Source organism: Lampris incognitus, chromosome 3, assembly GCF_029633865.1.
Source record: "Lampris incognitus isolate fLamInc1 chromosome 3, fLamInc1.hap2, whole genome shotgun sequence".
NCBI classification, from domain to species: Eukaryota; Metazoa; Chordata; class Actinopteri; order Lampriformes; family Lampridae; genus Lampris; species Lampris incognitus.
Window position 1 is genome coordinate 35,121,261 of NC_079213.1, and position 18,446 is coordinate 35,139,706.

General features: G+C 47.2%; 1 non-coding gene across 1 annotated transcript; it reads right to left on the reverse strand.

Annotated features, from left to right (window-relative positions):
- Positions 1-8,665: 8,665 nt before the first annotated feature.
- Positions 8,666-8,747, reverse strand: trnas-gcu (transfer RNA serine (anticodon GCU)). The gene has a single exon. It is a non-coding gene; the product is annotated as a tRNA-Ser (tRNA).
- Positions 8,748-18,446: the final 9,699 nt, after the last annotated feature.

The window sequence follows — 18,446 nt, forward strand, 5'->3', positions numbered from 1 at the left end:
CAGCAAGGCTCTCCATCGCCCTCCAGCAGGTCTCCTGCGCCCCCTTCCTGTCCCCGGCCGACCTTGGTCCCACATTGCCTTGGACTTCGTAACTGGCCTCCCCGTGTCCCAAGGCAATGACACCATTCTGACCATTGTCGACCGGTTTTCCAAGGCCGTCCATTTTGTTGCCCTCACCAAACTCCCCTCTGCAGCCGAGACGGCGGACCTTCTCGTCTCCCACGTCGTCCGACCTCATGGGATTCCCCTGGACATTGTCTCTGACCGTGGTCCCCAGTTCACTTCGAAGGTATGGCAGGCCTTCTGTAAGGGGATTGGGGCCACGGTCAGCCTCTCCTCCGGGTATCACCCCCAGACCAATGGGCAGGCAGAGCGGGCCAATCAAGCCCTGGAGGCGGCTTTGTGTTGCGTTACCACCAGCAACCCCGCCTCCTGGAGCAAGTACCTGCCCTGGGTGGAGTACTCGCTCTGCTCCATGGAGAGTTCGGCTACCGGTTTGTCCCCCTTCGAGTGTTCCCTGGGCTATCAACCCCCTCTGTTCCCCCATCAGGAGTTGGAGGTGGCGGTCCCGTCCACGAGGGCCCATCTCCGCCGATGTCGGCGCGTTTGGAAGACCGCCCGGGCCGCTATGTTGCGAGCTACAGAGCGGGCCCGGCGCAGCGCCAACCGGCGGAGAGTGCCGGCCCCAGCTTATCGACCTGGCCAGAGGGTATGGCTCCTGGCCCGGGACCTGCCCCTCCCTACCCTCAACCGGAAGCTGGCTCCCCGCTACGTCGGTCCCTACACCATCGACCGCATCGTCAACCCTTCGGCGGTGCGTCTCCATCTCCCTACCTCACTCAAGATCCATCCCGTCTTCCATGTCTCGCGCCTCAAACCGGTAGCCACCAGCCCCCTGTCTCCCCCTGTCCAAGCTCCTCCACCCCCCAGGGTCCTCGACGGTGGTGACATGGTCTGGGATGTCGACCAGCTGCTCGCCGTACGCCGCCGGGGGCGTGGGTACCAATACCTGGTGGACTGGGTTGGCTATAGGCCCGAGGACCGCAGCTGGGTTCCCCGGTCCTACCTGGCCGACCCTGCACTCCTGGAGGAGTTCTATCGGGCCCACCCCAACGCCATCGGACGGTCGCCCGGTGTCTCCCGTAGGAGGGGGGGTCCTGTTGTGCTTACACCGCCCCGAGCTGCCTCCCCGGCACGTTCAAGCCACTCCCCCAGCTCGGACGTGCCGGAAACACTCACGAGCGCTCGGCTCGCGCTCTGAGGAGACGAGCGCTGCACGTCGAAGCCATTATGGACCCAGGCAAACCGAAGGAGCGGACGGTCCCTGTGACGCCCCAGAGCTCCGTCCCCCTAGAGGCAGTAGTAAGAAGTCACAGTTGCCAACTTGCCTCTCTCAGCTCAGAGCTTACTACTGCCTTCACCCGTGTCACCGGAGAGATCAGCGATCTTCAGTCCGGCTCCCAGGCCGCGACGAGCGCGTTAGATGCCCTCACCGCGCAGATCGCTGCACTCTCCACAGCGGTCTCCAGGATGAGCGACCACCCTGCCCTAGCCTCGGTCTCTGCCCCCAGCTCGGCCTCCGGTTTCACCGTTCCTGGTCCCGACGTTCCCCCTCCGAGTCAACCCCCACTGGACCCCCGGTGCGAGCCTAACCTCCCCTGCCCCAAGGCCTTCGGTGGGGAGTTAGAGCTGTGCTGTTGTGCCCGCGCACCAGAACCAGACCCGTGTGGCGAAACCCAAGACAGACAGACACGAGATGACTTCAAAAGCCACAAAGGGAGGTTTTATTGTGGGAGGGAAATGTATGGTGAAAAAATGCGTTCTGTTAGTGGGATGTGGGAATAAACTGTGTGTGGTGTCCCGTGGTTTGCGTGAATAACTATGTGTGAGTGTTTTTAGCCAATGTGTGGTGCGGTATGTAAATGACCAGGAGGTGTTGAAAAAATGTGCGTGCACCTGGCGAGAAAGTCCCGTCCGTGATCCAAGAGGGGTTGTCCGAGAAAGTCCAGGTCCGAGATCCGGGAAGTCGAGTCCGAAAGGAGGGGTCCAGATAGAGGGACAAGGGGGGAGATCGCAAGAGAGGTCCGGGGAGAAACGTGAAGGTCGCTGGGGACGAGGGAGACGCGGGGAGCCGTGGAAATCGCGGAGGGAGAGTCTTGGGAGGAAACAGAGACACGAAGATAAGACACTGGGGAATAAACAGAATGCAAGGAACGCTGGAGGGCTTGTCAGAACTTTACCGCAGTGTTCAGTACGTCGAAGCCCTGAGAGACGTTCTGGGAGGCTTCTTGTAGAAGGCTGCCTGATTGCCACAGGTGTGCCTGATGGATGATGGCAAACACCTGGTGCAGTGCAGGGCTCGTCTCCTCAGAGCGCGAGCCGCGCGCTCGGATGTTTCCGGCACGTCCGAGCTGGGGGAGTGGCTTGAACGTGCCGGGGAGGCAGCTCGGGGCGGTGTAAGCACAACAATAAGGTCATCAATGCCTGTTGATGCGGCAACCTAAGAGCCCACTGGTGGACACTGGCAGTGAAGGAAGTCATTAGGCCGAAGAAGGAGGCCTTTCGGACTTGGTTGGCCCAGGGGTCAACTGAAGCAGTACACAGGTACCGGGAGGCCAGAAGGGCTGCCGTTTCGGTGGTCGAGGAAGCAAACACTGGGATGTTGGAGGAGTTCGAAGAGGCTAAGGAAGAGGACTTTCGGTTGGCCTCAAGGAAGTTCTTGCAAACCATTCAGTGACTCAGGAAGGGAAAGTAGGGCTTGACTCAGGCTGTATTCAGCTGGGGAGGGGACTGGGGATGTTGTCGAGTGGTGGAAAGAATGCTTTGAGGAGCTCCTGAACCCGACTAACACGTCCTCAGTGAAGGAGGTAGAGTCGGAAGATTCAGGGGAAGCCCCACCCATATCCCTGGTAGAGGTCTATGATGTAGTTAAAAAGCTCCTTGGTGGCAGGGCGCCGGGTGTGGATGAGATTCGCCCTGAGATGCTGAAGGCTCTGGACATTGTTGGGCTGTCTTGGTTGACACGCCTCTTCAGTGTCATATGGAGGTCGGGGACAGCACATGTGGAGTGGCAGACTGGGGTGGGGGTTCCCATATTCAAAAAGGGGGACCGGAGGGTGTGCTCCAATTATCAGTGCAGCACATTGCTCAGCCTCCCTGGGAACGTCTACTCTAGGGTGCTCGAAAAGTGGCTCCGACCAACTGTCGAACCTAAAATCCAGGAGTAACAATGTGGAATCCATCCTGGCCATGGAAATACGGACCACCTCTTTACACTTGTGGAAGTGCTGAGGGGGGCATGGGAGATTGACCAGCCAGTCTACATGTGTTTTGTGGACTTGGAGAAGGCTTATGACCGTGTACCACGGGGCACTCTGTGGGGGTTACTGCGGGAGTATGGGGTACCGAGGCAGTTGCTACAAGCCATCCGGTCCTTGTATAACCAAGGTGAGAGTTGTGTCCACATTCTTGGCACAAAGTCAAACACGTTTTCGGTGGGTGTCGGACTCCACCAAGGTTGTCCCTTGTCTCCGATTCTGTTTGTGATATTCATGGACAGGATCCCAAGGCGCAGCGAAGGTGAGGCGTGTGTCCGTTTTAGGAACCTCAGAATTGCATCTCTGCTCTTCGCAGATGATGTGGTTTTGTTGACTTCATCAGAACGCGACGTCCTGCGCGCACTGGGGAAGTTTGCAGCTGAGTGTGAAATGGCTGGGATGAGAGTCAGCACCTCCAAGTCTGAGGCCATGGTTCTCTACCGGAAAATGGTTGATTGCTCCCTCCGGGTTGGGGGTGAGTTGTTGCTTCAAGTGAAGGAGTTCGAGTATCTCGGGGTCTTGTTCACAAGTGAGGGTAGAATGGAGCGGGAGATTGACAGGCGGATTGGTGCAGCATCAGCAGTAATGCGGATGTTGTACCGGACCATTGTGGTGAAAAGGGAGCTAAGCCGGAAGGCAAAGCTCTCAATTTACCAGTCAATCTACGTTCCAAACCTCACCTAAGGTCATGAGCTTTGGGTAGTGACCGAAAAGGTGAGATCGTGGATAAAAGCGGCTGAAATGAGTTTTCTCCGTAGGGGGTCTGGGCTTAGCCTTAGAGATAGGGTGAGGAGCTCGGACATCCGGAGGGAGCTTGGAGTAGAGCCGCTGCTCCTTCGCGTTGAAAGGAGCCAGTTGAGGTGGTTCGGGCATCTGATTAGATGCCTCCTGGGCGCCTTCCTTTGGATGTTTACCGGGCACAGCCAACTGGGAGGAGACCCCGGGGTAGACCCAGAACTCACTGGAGGGGAAACATGTCCAATCTGGCCTGGCAATGCCTTGGGATCCCCCAGGAGGAGCTGGAGGGCGTTGCTGGGGAGAGGAACGTCTGGAGTGCCCTACTTAGCTTGCTGCCACCGCGATCCGACCCCGGAGAAGCAATTGGTGATGGATGAATGAATGAATGAATATATATGTACAGTGCTGCTTGAAAGTATGTGAACCCCTTGAGCAGTTTAGATGTTTCTGTTGTTTTACCATGATTTTCTTATTTTATCATCACCAGTTTTTATGTATGAAATGTCAGATATATGTTTATCAATCGCATGTACTTGTTTAGTGGGCCTTGTTTAAGTAGCCCAAAAACTACACGAAACATGGAATTGGTGTATGCGCAAAAGTAAGTGAACCCCCAGCTGCATTGGTTAAGTCAAGCAGGTAACAGACTGAGGTGAAACACATTTGGGTGCTTAATTAATCATTTAAACAGACCAATGAAATGAGACATCCTTGGGAAAGGGTTTGGCCTGCACTAATTAAAAGACAGAGGAAACCAGCCAAACCCCTGTGGTCCCATACAAATCAACAATGCCGAGAGCAAAGGAGATATCCGAGGACATGAAGAAGAAGGTAGTGACAGCCCATCAGTCTGGGGAGGGCTATAAAAACATCTCCAAAAGATTCCAGCTCCATCCATCCACTGTAAGACAAATAATTTACAAATGTAGGGCCTTCAACATGACAGCAACTCTGCCTAGAAGTGGACGCCCATCAAAAATATTACCCAGAAGCACCAGAAAAATAATAAATCAGGTAAAGGTCAACCCACACATCACCTCTAGAGAGTTGCAGACCTCTCTGGTAGCATCTGGGACAAATGTGCATGTGTCTACAATCAGACGGAAATTGAATAGCCATGACATTCATGGGAGGGTTGCTAGAAGGAAGCCTCTGCTCTCAAAAAAGAACAAAGCTGCCCGTTTCAACTTTGCCAGAGAGCACTTGGACAAACCAGAGGCCTTCTGGAAGTCCATTCTCTGGACAGACGAGTACAAGATAGAATTATTTGGTCACAATCAAAACCAATATGTCTGGAGAAAAGCCAACACTGCATATGAAGAAAAGAACCCCCTCCCAACAGTGAAGCATGGTGGTGGAAATGTGAAGGTCTGGGGCTGCTTTTCTGCTTCTGGACCTGGACGACTCCATATTATCCAAGGAACCATGAATTCTCCAGCATATCAACAAATTCTTGACCAGAATCTCCTGCCATCAGTCAGGGAGTTGAAGCTGGGATGAAAATGGATTATGCAACAAGTCAATTACCCAAAGCATTCCAGCAAAACTACAAAGGAATGACTTCAGAGAAAGAGGATTCGTACTCTGGATTGGCCTAGTCAAAGTCCGGATCTTAATCCAATTGGAATGTTGTGGCGAGACCTGAAGAAGTTGGTACATACCAGATGTCCCTCCAACCTCTCTCAACTGGCTGAGTTCTGCAAGTAGGAGTGGGCAAAAATCCGCATAAGCAGATGCGAGAGACTGGTTAGTGGTTACAGAAGACGTTTGGTTGAAGTAATGGCCTCAAAAGGAGGAGCCACAAGCTACTAATACAAGGGTTCACATACTTTCGCACATGTTACATTTTCAGTTTTTGTGAAATAAACCACCTTTGTTGAATTAAATAATGAAAATATATCTCTTTTTGTGTGTGTGTCCATTATTTGGAAGGTGTGCTTTACAAACTGGGATTTGGATGTATGTGTAATAAGCTTATTTTAATGTTTTTTACAAAAACAGTGACCATGTCTGGAGGGTTCACAAACTTTCAAGCAGCACTGTATATATATATATATATATATATATATATATATATATATATATATATATATATATATATATATATATATATATGCAGCAAAAAAAAAGTTTTAATACATAGCAGTACAGGCCTGTTTTGTGCATCTCGCATTCATCATTTGCAGCTGATGAGTGCGAGACGCACGAAACAGGCCTGTACTGCTATGTATTAAAACTTTTTCCTGGATCCGTGTGTGTGTGTGTACATATATATATATTCACACACAAACATATATATAGAAACGTCCATCCATACCGCTTATAAGTCTTTGCCGCTTATCCTGCTCTCAGGATCGCTGGAGCCTGTCCCAGCAGTCATTGGGTGGCAGGCGGGGAGACACCCTAGACAAGCCACCAGACCATCACAGGGCCGCCGCACACACACACTCCTAGGAATAATTTAGTATGGCCGAGTCACCTGACCTACATGTCTTTGGACTGTGGAAGGAAACCGTAGCACCCGGAAGAAACCCACGCAGACAACATACAAACTCCACACAGGGGACGACCTGGAAGGACCCCCAGGGTTGGACTACCCCGGAGCTCGAACCTAGCACCTTCTTGCTATGAGGCGACCGCGCTACCCACTGCGCCACCGTAACGCCTGGCTATATAGGGGAAGGGGGGGGAGTATATATATATATATATATATATATATATATATATATATATATATATATATATATATATATATATATATATATATATATATATATACACTACGTGCACAATTATTTGGCAAGTTGTATTTTTGACGATTAATTTTATAACAACTACAGCGCTCTCGCTCAATCAAAAATGTTAATAAAGCTCAAACCTGAATATTTAAGAAAGTAAAAGTCAGGTTTTCTCTTTCTTAAGAGAATATCTCAGTGTGCACAATTATTTGGCAAATATTGGCGCGCAGAATTATTAGGTCAGTATTTGCCGGTTTGAGATGCGTTCCTATTTAACTTGTGCAGGGATACAACTAGGTTATGCAGAATATTACAAGGGTTTTACACTGTTTTATTGACAGTCAAGCTCAAGCTTGCAGCTATCCGAACACTTACTGAGGAGTGCTCTAAAACGAACCAGTCCTACATAAGTGTTTTGCTCACAGCCAATAACCAAGACCTATCACATCTTCCTGACTTTGACACAAGCTTCATGAACTTCCTCCAATCCACTGAGCCACTAGTCGTTCACTCAGCTTAAAACTCACACAGGGGGCTTTCTTGAGCATATAGTGACAGAATACCTTCCACGTAGAAGTCAGCATTTAACTGAGACTTTTGGGACCAACGAAGTCATGCTTACATACTTGCAATTGAGGCAAAGGTTTACTTTCAATTCAAAACAATCCATGTTTAGTGAAACCGAAGACCTCAGAGTGCTAGCAGTTACAAAATCTATCGTCATGACAAACAGCAGTACTGTTGAAGATTTAGAGCCATGGAGTCACTGTTCTAATGTCACTGCAGCAACTGTCCGAAGTTGAACGTTTTCCCCAAACCAACCCTTGTGGGAATATGTCTTGGACACATTTTCTAACGTGGGTATGGTGAAGAAAGTTTCCAGTATCCATGTGACAAACAACATATTGTGTTTTTACGCCAATGTAAATTTAGTATATCTTATCCCTGAGAGTTTGTTTGTCAATCTATACAACCGAGCTATACCCGTTAATGTGAGTATGATGTGAAAAACACAACCAGACTGAAAATATGATCACTGGATTGTAGCGACCAGCAATGTCCTCTAGTGGAAAGCGATCGCGTATGATGAATGAGACACATTTCTATTCAACATGTCCAGATACGTACCTAGGTTAAACAAAAACATCTAACGGACTACACAGCATTTTGACAAGCTCAGCACCTCTTACCTTGTGTTCTCCAGAATTGGAGAATATTGCTGTAATTTAAAGCTGCAAAGGCTCCACCGACACTTGAACTCGGATTATTGGATTCAGAGTCCAGGGTGCTGACCATTACACCATATCAACGCGTCACTGTCGAGTGAAATTTCTGGCAGTAACTTTGAAACTTTTAGTGAAAGATCCAAGAAAACTGAAACTACGATAGAAGAGAACAGTAATTTCATCGTGCGGAAAGCGATCTTTGCTACATCTCATAACAGCTGAACCCATTTTCTATTTAACGTGCAGATACATACCTAAGGTTAACGATAACATCACAAGGACTCCCCACTATTTTAACAAGCGCAGTATTTGGAACTTCCTTATAGTTCTCCATAACTGAGACTACTACTGTAATTTAAAGCTGCAAAGATCCCACCGAGACTTGAACTCGGCTCAGTGGATTCAAAGTCCAGAGTGCTGACCATTACACCATGGAAACACACCACTGTCGAGTGAAAGTTCTGGCAGAAACTTTTGAGTAGACAAGAAAAACATCTCAAAACTGAGGTCATGAAAATATTCCATTCAGGGACTGAATGAAATTTGACTCATCGGGTAAGAATGTGGGTTGCAATATCCACCATAAAGCCTGCCACAATGATTGCGCATAGACAGTTCTTCCTTAGGTCATAGAGAAAACCTCTTGCGACAAGGATGGGATTCGAACCCACGCGTGCAGAACACAATGCATTAGCAGTGCATCGCCTTAACCACTCGGCCACCTTGTCTTATCAAACAGGGGTTGTGCCACATTCTCGCCACCTAACTCTTACCAACCTGACATCAAGTATTGTTGATGGCTTACATCACAGTTCAAAAAGTATTTTGCTCACTGCCAAACAATGAGACTTATCACAGTTTCTTGACTTTGATAAAAGTGATTTTATCTCCTTACTTCATGTACTTCTTCTACTCCACTGCCCCATTAATCTCTTGCACTGCAAAAACTTGCACAAGGGGCTTTATTGAGCATACAGCAACAAAAGGCATCCCACGTAGAGTTCAACTTTCAATGGACTCTTTTGGGACTGACAAACACTTGTAATTATTATAAGGTGTTATTTCAGTTCAAACCAACCTTTGTGTGGACAAAACTGAAGACCTCAGCAAAATAAGACAGTGGGCAGTTACAAAATCTATTCTCGTGATACACAGCTCTCCTGTTATGACTTGGGGCCATGGAATCAGTGTTCTAATATCAATGTGACTTAAAGCTGCAAAGGTCTTTAACGGTACTGTGGCGGAAACTAGGGGCTATGCCTCTGATATGAGCTAGTTGGACCTTTTCGGGTTGAAGATGGACTTAAAATCAACTCCCAGAACTACTGCCAGTTTTTAGAGGACACTTTCTTCAAGCAGTGATACAGAAAGAGGCCTGCATCTTTCAAGAAGACCATGATTTTTATGCAGGACAATGCTCCATCACATGCATCAAAGTACTCCACTGCAAGGCTTGCCAGTAAAGGCCTTAAAGATGACAGGAAAATGACATGGCCCCCTTCCTCACCTGACTTAAACCCTATTGAGAACTTGTGGGCTATTCTTAAACGGGAGATTTACCATGAAGAAAAACAGTACACCTCTCTGAACAGTGTCTGGGAGGCTGTGGTTGCTGCTGCACAAAAAGTTGATTGTCAACAGATAAAGAAATTGACAGACTCCATGGATGGAAGGCGTGTGACGGTTATTGAAAAGAAGGGTGGCTATATTGGTCAGATTTTTTTTGTGGAAATGTTAGAAATGTTTATTTGTAAATTTTCAGTTGTTTGTTCATTATTTTCACTTTAACAGATGAAAATAAACAAGTGAGATGGAAAAATATTCATTTTTCATTTAGTTGCCTAATAATTCTGCGCACCAATATTTGCCAAATAATTGTGCAAACTGAGATACTTTCTTAAGAAAGACAAAACCTGACTTTTACTTTCTTAAATATTCAGGTTTGAGCTTTATTAACATTTTGGATTGAGTGAGGGCACTGTAGTTGTTAAAAAATAAAATTAATCATCAAAAATACAACTTGCCTAATAATTCTGCACGCATTGTATATATATATATATATATATATATATATATATATATATATATATATATATATATATATATATATATATATATATATATACAGTGCATCCAGAAAGTATTCACACCCCTTCACTTTCCCCACATTTTGTTATGTTACAGCCTTATTCAAAAATTGATTAAATTCCTTTTTTTCTCATCAATCTACACACAATACCCCATAATGACAAAGTGAAAAAGGTTTTGTAGAAATTTTTGAAAATTTATTAAAAATAAAAAACTGAAATATTGCATGTACATAAGTATTCACACCCTTTACTCAGTACTTGGTTGAGGCACCCTTGGCAGCGATTACAGCCTCAAGTCTTCTTGGGTACGAAGCTACAAGCTTGGCACACCTATATTTGGGGTATTTCTCCAATTTTTCTCTGCAGATCCTCTCAAGCTCTGTAAGGTTAGATGGGGAGTGTCGCTGCACAGCAATTTTCAGGTCTTTCCAGAGATGTTCAATGGGGTTCAAGTCTGGGCTCTGGCTGGGCCAGTCAAGGACATTCACAGACTTGTCCCGAAGCCACTCCTTCATTGTCTTGTCTGTGTGCTGAGGGTCATTGTCATGTTGAAAGGTAAACCTTCGCCCCAGTCTGAGGTCCTGAGCACTCTGGAGCAGGTTTTCATCAAGGATCTCTCTGTACTTTGCTCCATTCATCTTTCCCTCGATCCTGACTAGTCTCCCAGTTCCTGCCGCTGAAAAACATCCCCACAGCATGGTGCTGCCACCACCATGCTTCACTGTAGGGATGATAATAGCAAGGTGATGAGAGGTGCCTGGATTCCTCCAGACGTGACGTTTGGCATTCAGGCCAAAGAGTTCAATCTTGGTTTCATCAGACCAGAGAATCTTGTTTCTCATGGTCTGAAAGTCCTTTAGGTGCTCTCTGGCAAACTCCAAGTGGGCTGTCATGTGCCTTTTACTGAGCAGAGGCTTCCGTCTGGCCACTCTACCATAAAGGCCTGATTGGTGGAGTGCTGCAGAGATGGTTGTCTTTCTGGAAGGTTCTCCCATCTCCACAGAGGAACGCTGGAGCTCTGTCAGAGTGACCCTCGGATTCTTGGTCATCTCCCTGACCAAGGCCCTTATCCCCCAATTGCTCAGTTTGGCTGGGCGGCCAGCTCTAGGAAGAGTCCTGGTGGATCCAAACTTCTTCCATTTACGAATGATGGAGACCACTGTGCTCTTCGGGACCTTCAAAGCTGTAGAAATTTTTTTGTACCCTTCCCCAGATTTGTGCCTCGATACAATCCTGTCTCGGAGGTCCACAGACAATTCCTTTGACTTCATGGCTTGGTTTCTGCTCTGACATGCACTGTCAACAGTGGGACCTTATATAGACAGGTGTGTGCCTTTCCAAATCATGTCCAATTAATTGAATATACTAGAGGTGGACTCCAATAAAGATTTAGAAACATCTCAAGGATGATCAGTGGAAACAGGATGAACCTGAGCTCAATTTTGAGTGTCATAGCAAAGGGTGTGAATACTTATGTACATGCAATATTTCAGTTTTTTATTTTTAGTAAATTTGCAAAAATTTCAACAAAACCTTTTTCACTTTGTCATTATGGGGTATTGTGTGTAGATTGATGAGAGGGAAAAAAAGGAATTTAATCCATTTTGGAATAAGGCTGTAACATAACAAACTGTGGGGAAAGTGAAGAGCTGTGAATACTTTCCGGATGCACTGTATATACACACATAGAGAAACGAGCCAATAGAAAATATATGTGTTTCTATAGAATACTGCTGCCGATGTGAACATTGTTTTCAGGTGTCAGGTAACAATAATAGTAACGCAACACTGAGAGAAAAAAAAGATTCCTTTTAACTAGTAAATATACATAATTTCATGTATAACCCTCCTGCTCAGAAATTAAGGAACATGGCATTAACCTACAGGCCTTGTTCGTTAACAGTCGTAAAACACCTGTCGTAAAAACACACCCTTGACATCTCCCCCTTTTAGATGTATAATTCAATTCCATTCAATGCACTGTCATTAAAAACAATGTGCAGGCACATGTTAAACAGGAAATAGGGGCTGCGGCTTCGCCAAACAGTGCAAGACAGACACAGACAAACAGCCAACACAGGGTAAGAAAGATATGTACACATGAAGACCAAAAGCTACAAATAAGTTTAAAAAAAAAACACACAATCCATATCAGGCGAGGGGATGACACTTTTTCGACATGATAGCGGTGACAGGAAGTAGACGCAAAACAATAGCTGTGACAGGAAGTAGACGCATTTTCGCGCATGCGTTGAGCAAATCGGGTATCCGTAGCGGATCGGGGATAACAGTGGTTAGCCATGCTGTTTTAAAACGTGCTGCACAGGCAGGAGTATTAACCCTAACATGCATTTAAGTTTATGGTTGGAGGAAACCGGGGCACCCGGATGAAACCCACGCAGACACGGCGAGAACATGCAAACTTCACACAGAAAGGACCTGGGACAGCCTGGGGTTCGAACCCAGGACCTTCTTGCTGTGAGGTAACAGTGCTGACCACTGGAACACCGTGCTGCCCTTTTCAATGGGGGAACGTTGCACAATAAATAAGGAGCCTTCAGTCGGAGTTCGGGTTGTCACTCTTATACTGGTGTAACCGGTTATTTTCTTGCCCGGTGCGGGATTCGATACGGTGTGTACTGCACCACAAGGCGACATCACTAAACGCTCGGCTAAAGGGTCAGACCCGTTAGCTAGGCTAACGTGTCTTATTAGTAGTTTACAGTCATCACCCTCCCCGGAAGCGCGCTCTCGCGCTTTGTTATTCCCGCGCTCCGAAGAGACTTCTGAGGATCTGCACACTTCCGGATCCCACCGCTGCCACCAATGTAATCGGTTATTTTCTTGCCTGGTGCAGGATTTGATACGGGGTGTACTGCACCACAAGGCAACATCACTAACCGCTCGGCTAAAGGGTCAGATCCGTTAGTTAGGGACTAACGTGTCTTATTAGTAGTTTACACTGGTAACAAGAAACAGTTAAACATATAACACGGGGGACCTCCGCCCACTGCCGGTCCGGCCCCCGCCGGGCGCACCTCCTCCGTTGCAGTGCGCCGTGACCGGCTGTGGGTGGGTAGGGGCTGCCTTGCTAGCAACTCTACCACATCCAGAAGTAAAGTGCGTAACCTACTCACTCCCCTGACAGCCTCGTTGTCCACACGTTGTCCTTGAGCTCACTGTCTTTATCTTTTTTTTTTTGTCCTTTGTCATACAATATACAGGGTGATGAGGAACACACTCAACTGGTCCGCCATTGTCGTTAGGAGTTGTGACGTCCGGTCCGTGCAGCGTGATGGTCGGTTGATGCCTTTATTCGTGGTGCGAATGCTCGAAAAAAATCGACCTCGTTCCGAAAAAACAAAACAAAAAATTAAAAAATTGTGATGTTGCGTTTTTGCCGCGATGTTCGTGTTCTGTGTGAAAGTACTGTACAAAAAGACTCACTGCCCGCCCCGCCCTCCTCCTCCTTTGGTCGAGCGGTTAGCGATTTCTCCTCATGGTGCAGTACAACGTCAGTTCGAATCCCGCAGCGGGCGGAAATATGCTCCGTTACATTGGTGGCAGCGGTGGGATCCGGAAGTGTCCGGAAGCGTGCAGATCCCCGAAGTCTCTTCGGAGCGCGGGAATAACAAAGCGTGAGGGCACGCTTCCGGGAGAGGGTGACTACTGTTAACCCACAAAAAGACTCACTGGCCGATCGCCAGGGGGCGTCCTCCCTTTAGTCGAGGGTTTAGCGATGTCGCCTCGTAGTGCAGCGCAAGCGGATCGAATCCCGCAGAGTGCGGAAATACACTCGGTTTCAGTACTCACGGCAACAATTTGAAAATAAATAAACTGACGTGCAAATGAATCGCACGAAGAAGAAAAAAACGCCTCTGGTGGCCTTAAGTCTGAAAATTAATCAGAGGGAACACACTTTCTAAAGAAATAATGTTTTATTCATTATATATCTGCCGTGATACTGCAGGGCAACACTGCATTGATCTGCATACGTTGATATTATGAAAACCAGGCTATCACGTGCATAAATACAATAATTTATCCTTTATGGGTTATGATTAGCGTCATGGGTTATGATTAGCGTCATTATATATGAAATGTGCAGACCTTAATTGAGCAGCAGTTGGGGAGAGCCTGCAAGCAGGACGACATGTTAGTGTGATTAAACCCCCGTATTTTTCCTTACCCACAATTTAAATGTTTCTAATGTGTTTTGTTTTTTCTTCCTTCTTATTTCTCTGGCTCACTGGGGAGTGGCTGCTTGGCAGTGGGTTAATAGGCTCGCTCATTAGTGTTTGGTTTACATTCTGGACTCTTAAAGATACTTATTATAGTGTAATGCTGGAGGCAGGGAGCTGGTAATAAAGGAGTCGCAGTGTTTTGCTGCAGGACTGTCGCAGGGCTGCAGCCTGAGAATGATTCAATTAAATTGTTAAACCACACTCTGTTTAAAAAGGTTAGTGTGAAAGGTTTTACTCCTGTGGGTAACAACAGGAAAAGAAACCTCTGTTGGTGTTGTTCTTCCAGAGAATAAACTTGCTTTCAATAGCTAAAAAATAGCTGTGCGATGACCTTTGCCCTCCCTGCCTGCGCGCTTCGTGCGGACTGTAAGGATTAGTTATCAGCCTTTACAAATTGTGTAAATACTGAGAGTGTATCTGTGTGTGTGTGCGTGCATGTGTGCTTTTGTATGTTCTCAAATCAATCTATGCTTTCAGCTGTGCCATCCCAGGAAGTTGACTCAGTTCCTCTGACACAAGGTTTAGCGGAGGAAACGTTTCATCCCTCACCTGAGTGACTTCAAGGCTTTTTACGCTGCCTTTTCAAGAAGACACTTTATGAAGAAAGCCATTTTACTTTGTCATTGTGCAGTTACAAGTAATGTGTTCTCTGCATTAACACGTCCTATTGTATGGGAGCAGTGGGCACTGCAGCTCCCGGGGACCAGCTCCACTTCTTCTTTCCATTGCCTTGCTCAGAATCAGAATCAGAAACACTTTATTTGTCATTTCATTTTATGCACTTGCTCACATGAAATGAAACGAAACATTGTTTCCGCCAGCCCACAGCAGTGCAACACAAAGACAACAACACATATCCAAAAACTGCAACAACTACAAGAACACATATATCTCAACTACGTATACTTACATCTAAACTTAATTAAAAAAAACACTGTCCAGGAGAACGGAACTTCCGGTCTGCGTGGGCTAGCAATTAGCTTAGCCTGCCCCACTTCTGCGACCTGTCAGACCGCCCTCGGTGTTTCCTCTTCAGGCACAGCTTTGGGCAGCAGACCAGGCTCCCTCGGCCGATCCAACGCCAGCTCTCCCAGCCAGACACCTTCGACACACCTCCCCGCCCTCCACACGACGACACTAAAAACACAGGCCACGCCACCGCCAGACCGCCCTCGGTGTTGTCGGAGCTGCTGGTCTGCATGGGCTAGCAGTTAGCATAGCCTGCCCGCTTCCGCGTCCTGTCAGACTGCTCTCGGTGTTACCTCCTCGGTCGCAGCTCCAGGCAGGGCCGTGATCCCTGGGCCCACAGGATGCAGCAGACCAAGCTCTCCCAGCTGATCCAGCGCCAGCTCTCCCAGCCATCAAAGACAAACTTAGATGTGGACAAAGACACTGCATGGACGCTACTGGGTGAGGCCGCCGCAAATCTTGGCGGCGCGATTTTGCGCCGCCATCTTCCCACACAGGAAGCGGAAAGGGGCACAGGCAGGAGTATTAACCCTAACATGCATTGATTTTTATGGTTGGAGGAAACAGGGGCACCCGGATGAAACCCACGCAGACACGGTGAGAACATGCAAACTTCACACAGAAAGGACCTGGGACAGCCTGGGGTTCCAACCCAGGACCTTCTTTCTGTGAGGTAACAGTGCTGACCACTGGAACACCGTGCTGCCCTTTTCAATGAGGGAATGTTGCGCCATTTAGCCGCCTGGCGGTTCTGTGCAAAAGCTACAAACACGGAATGAGGGGGTTGTTGTTGTTGTTGTTGTTGTTCGGGTGTTCAGCTGGCAGCGGAGGTCTCACAAAGCCGAATTTGACGTCTGTGTAGAAACGACAGCCGACCCCGTTGTGTTACACGTCGTGATGCCTCTGCTTCCGGAACGCCAGCATGCTGTATAAAATCACACACAGGGGGCGCAATTATGCCGCGTTGTTTGGTTCAGTGTGTAAAAACAAAGCCGGCATGAAGACGAGTCCTCATCATGGCGGTACTGTGGGATCTTTATGGAAAAACGTTTTTCGTCAGTCTCAGCTGACTGCAGGTATCCCCAATCTGATAAACAGCACATTTACATAACGACCCAAACCAACGATCGGTTTCATATGCAAATTACTGCGACCATTAACTAGAGTTACAATGGACATGCGTACTACTCACAGAGGATTTGGGAACACTTGCAATCACGGCATTGTACAAGGGTCACAGATGTACTCTTAGAGCCCCTCCTCGGGTCAGGGATGGTCGTTCCCTCTTCACATACTAGATGGCCTCTTTGACTCCCCGTTCAAACCAGCGTTCCTCCCTTTCAAGGATGTGCACATCCTCACCCTTGAAAGAGTGCCTTGCTGCAACAGCTGGCAAAAATAAAGAGAACTAAATGTTCACTGTGGTGGATTACCAATCTTCAACACGTTCGAGTCTCTGCGAGTTGATTTTCATACCATACTGAAATGAATGGAAACCAATGGCTGCCTGGAAGGTGGGAGAGAACGACCAGGGCCGTCAATTTGGCGGTGTTGGATTTTCAAAGTTTAATAACTTTGTGGGGGAAAAAAAGATACAGACCTGCTGCTCCCTGAACGCTCCTAAAATCACATACATTTGCATTTAAATGAGTTTTAGAACAATTGCAATTGCACAAAAAAGTTACAATAAAATCTACCCGAAAGGACCATGAGCGGTGACCGCTCGTAATTTGCGCGTGATCGTGCGCGTCATGTCAGTATTTATGACGTGTGTTGTCGCGTCACTTCCTTCGTGAAGTTCGTCGCTCTGTCCTAGACACATAACCGCGCCCTCCAGTGCAGAGAAATAGTCTACACGTGATGTGTGACTGTGTCCAACATGTCTGGTTACAGACGCACCATGACTACCACCGAGGCGCTGCAGTATTTACAGGCGTTGGACAGCCGCCATTTTAAATTTTTGAAAAATAGTAAGCTTTAAAAATTTAGTCATTAAAACTTTAATTTTGGTGTCAGTTGGTTTCTTAACAGACATACTAACAGATGTAATGCATTAATATATCAATTGGGTATTTATCTTGACAGAATATAGAGTTTAAAAATCAGAATGACCGCCCATGCTATTTCTAGTAATGTTTAAGTTCCGGTCGCTGTGTGGGACTCTTTCAATATTTATTTTCAGTTCTCTTTTTAAATTTCACATTCTATAGGCAGGTGGCGCAGTGGTTAGCGCGGTCGCCTCACAGCAAGAAGGTCCTGGGTTCGAGCCCCGGGGTAGTCCAACCTTGGGGGTCGTCCCGGGTCGTCCTCTGTGTGGAGTTTGCATGTTCTCCCCGTGTCTGCGTGGGTTTCCTCCCACAGTCCAAAGACATGTAGGTCAGGTGACTCGGCCGTACTACATTGTCCCTAGGTATGTGTGAGATGGCCTGGCGGCCTGTCCAGGGTGTCTCCCCGCCTGCCGTCCAGTGACTGCTGGGATAGGCTCCAGCGACCCTGAGAGCAGGATAAGCGGTTCGGATAATGGATGGACATTCGATACGCCTTGTTACGTTTGTTAGATGTGTTTTCTGTTTCGTTTTCCAGGTAATATTTTCACTTTTTCAGTTTTGCTACTCAAGTTCCACCATGTCTCTGACGTTTAAATTGTTTAAAAATAGTATTATAGTTGGTAAAATGTTAATTTTGGTGTCAGTCGTTTCCTAACAGACATACTAACATATGCAATGCATTAATATCCCAATTGGGTATTTATCTTGACAGAATACAGAGTTTAAAAACCGGCGGTCATTTTGACCGCCCATTGTCGTTTTAGGGAGGAGTAAAGTCCCGGTCGTTCTAGCGTTAAACATGTTGTAACCACTATGGTATGTTTGGGGAAATGGTTGGTAGCAATGTAAAGTGATGTAAATGCAGTAAAACGTGTTAAAACACCGGTACGCTCCTTTATGTGTCCTCTACTGGTCCAGCACAGGCAGCTGGACCGGCAGCTGGACGTGAAATCACACTGAATCAGTGAGAAGTGCTTTTGAAAAGCTCCGTTTTCACCATCCACTCTACGATACAAAACGGACATTTTCAAATTCATCCTCGTTGGAGGGTCTTAACTAAAAGATCGAAACTGCTC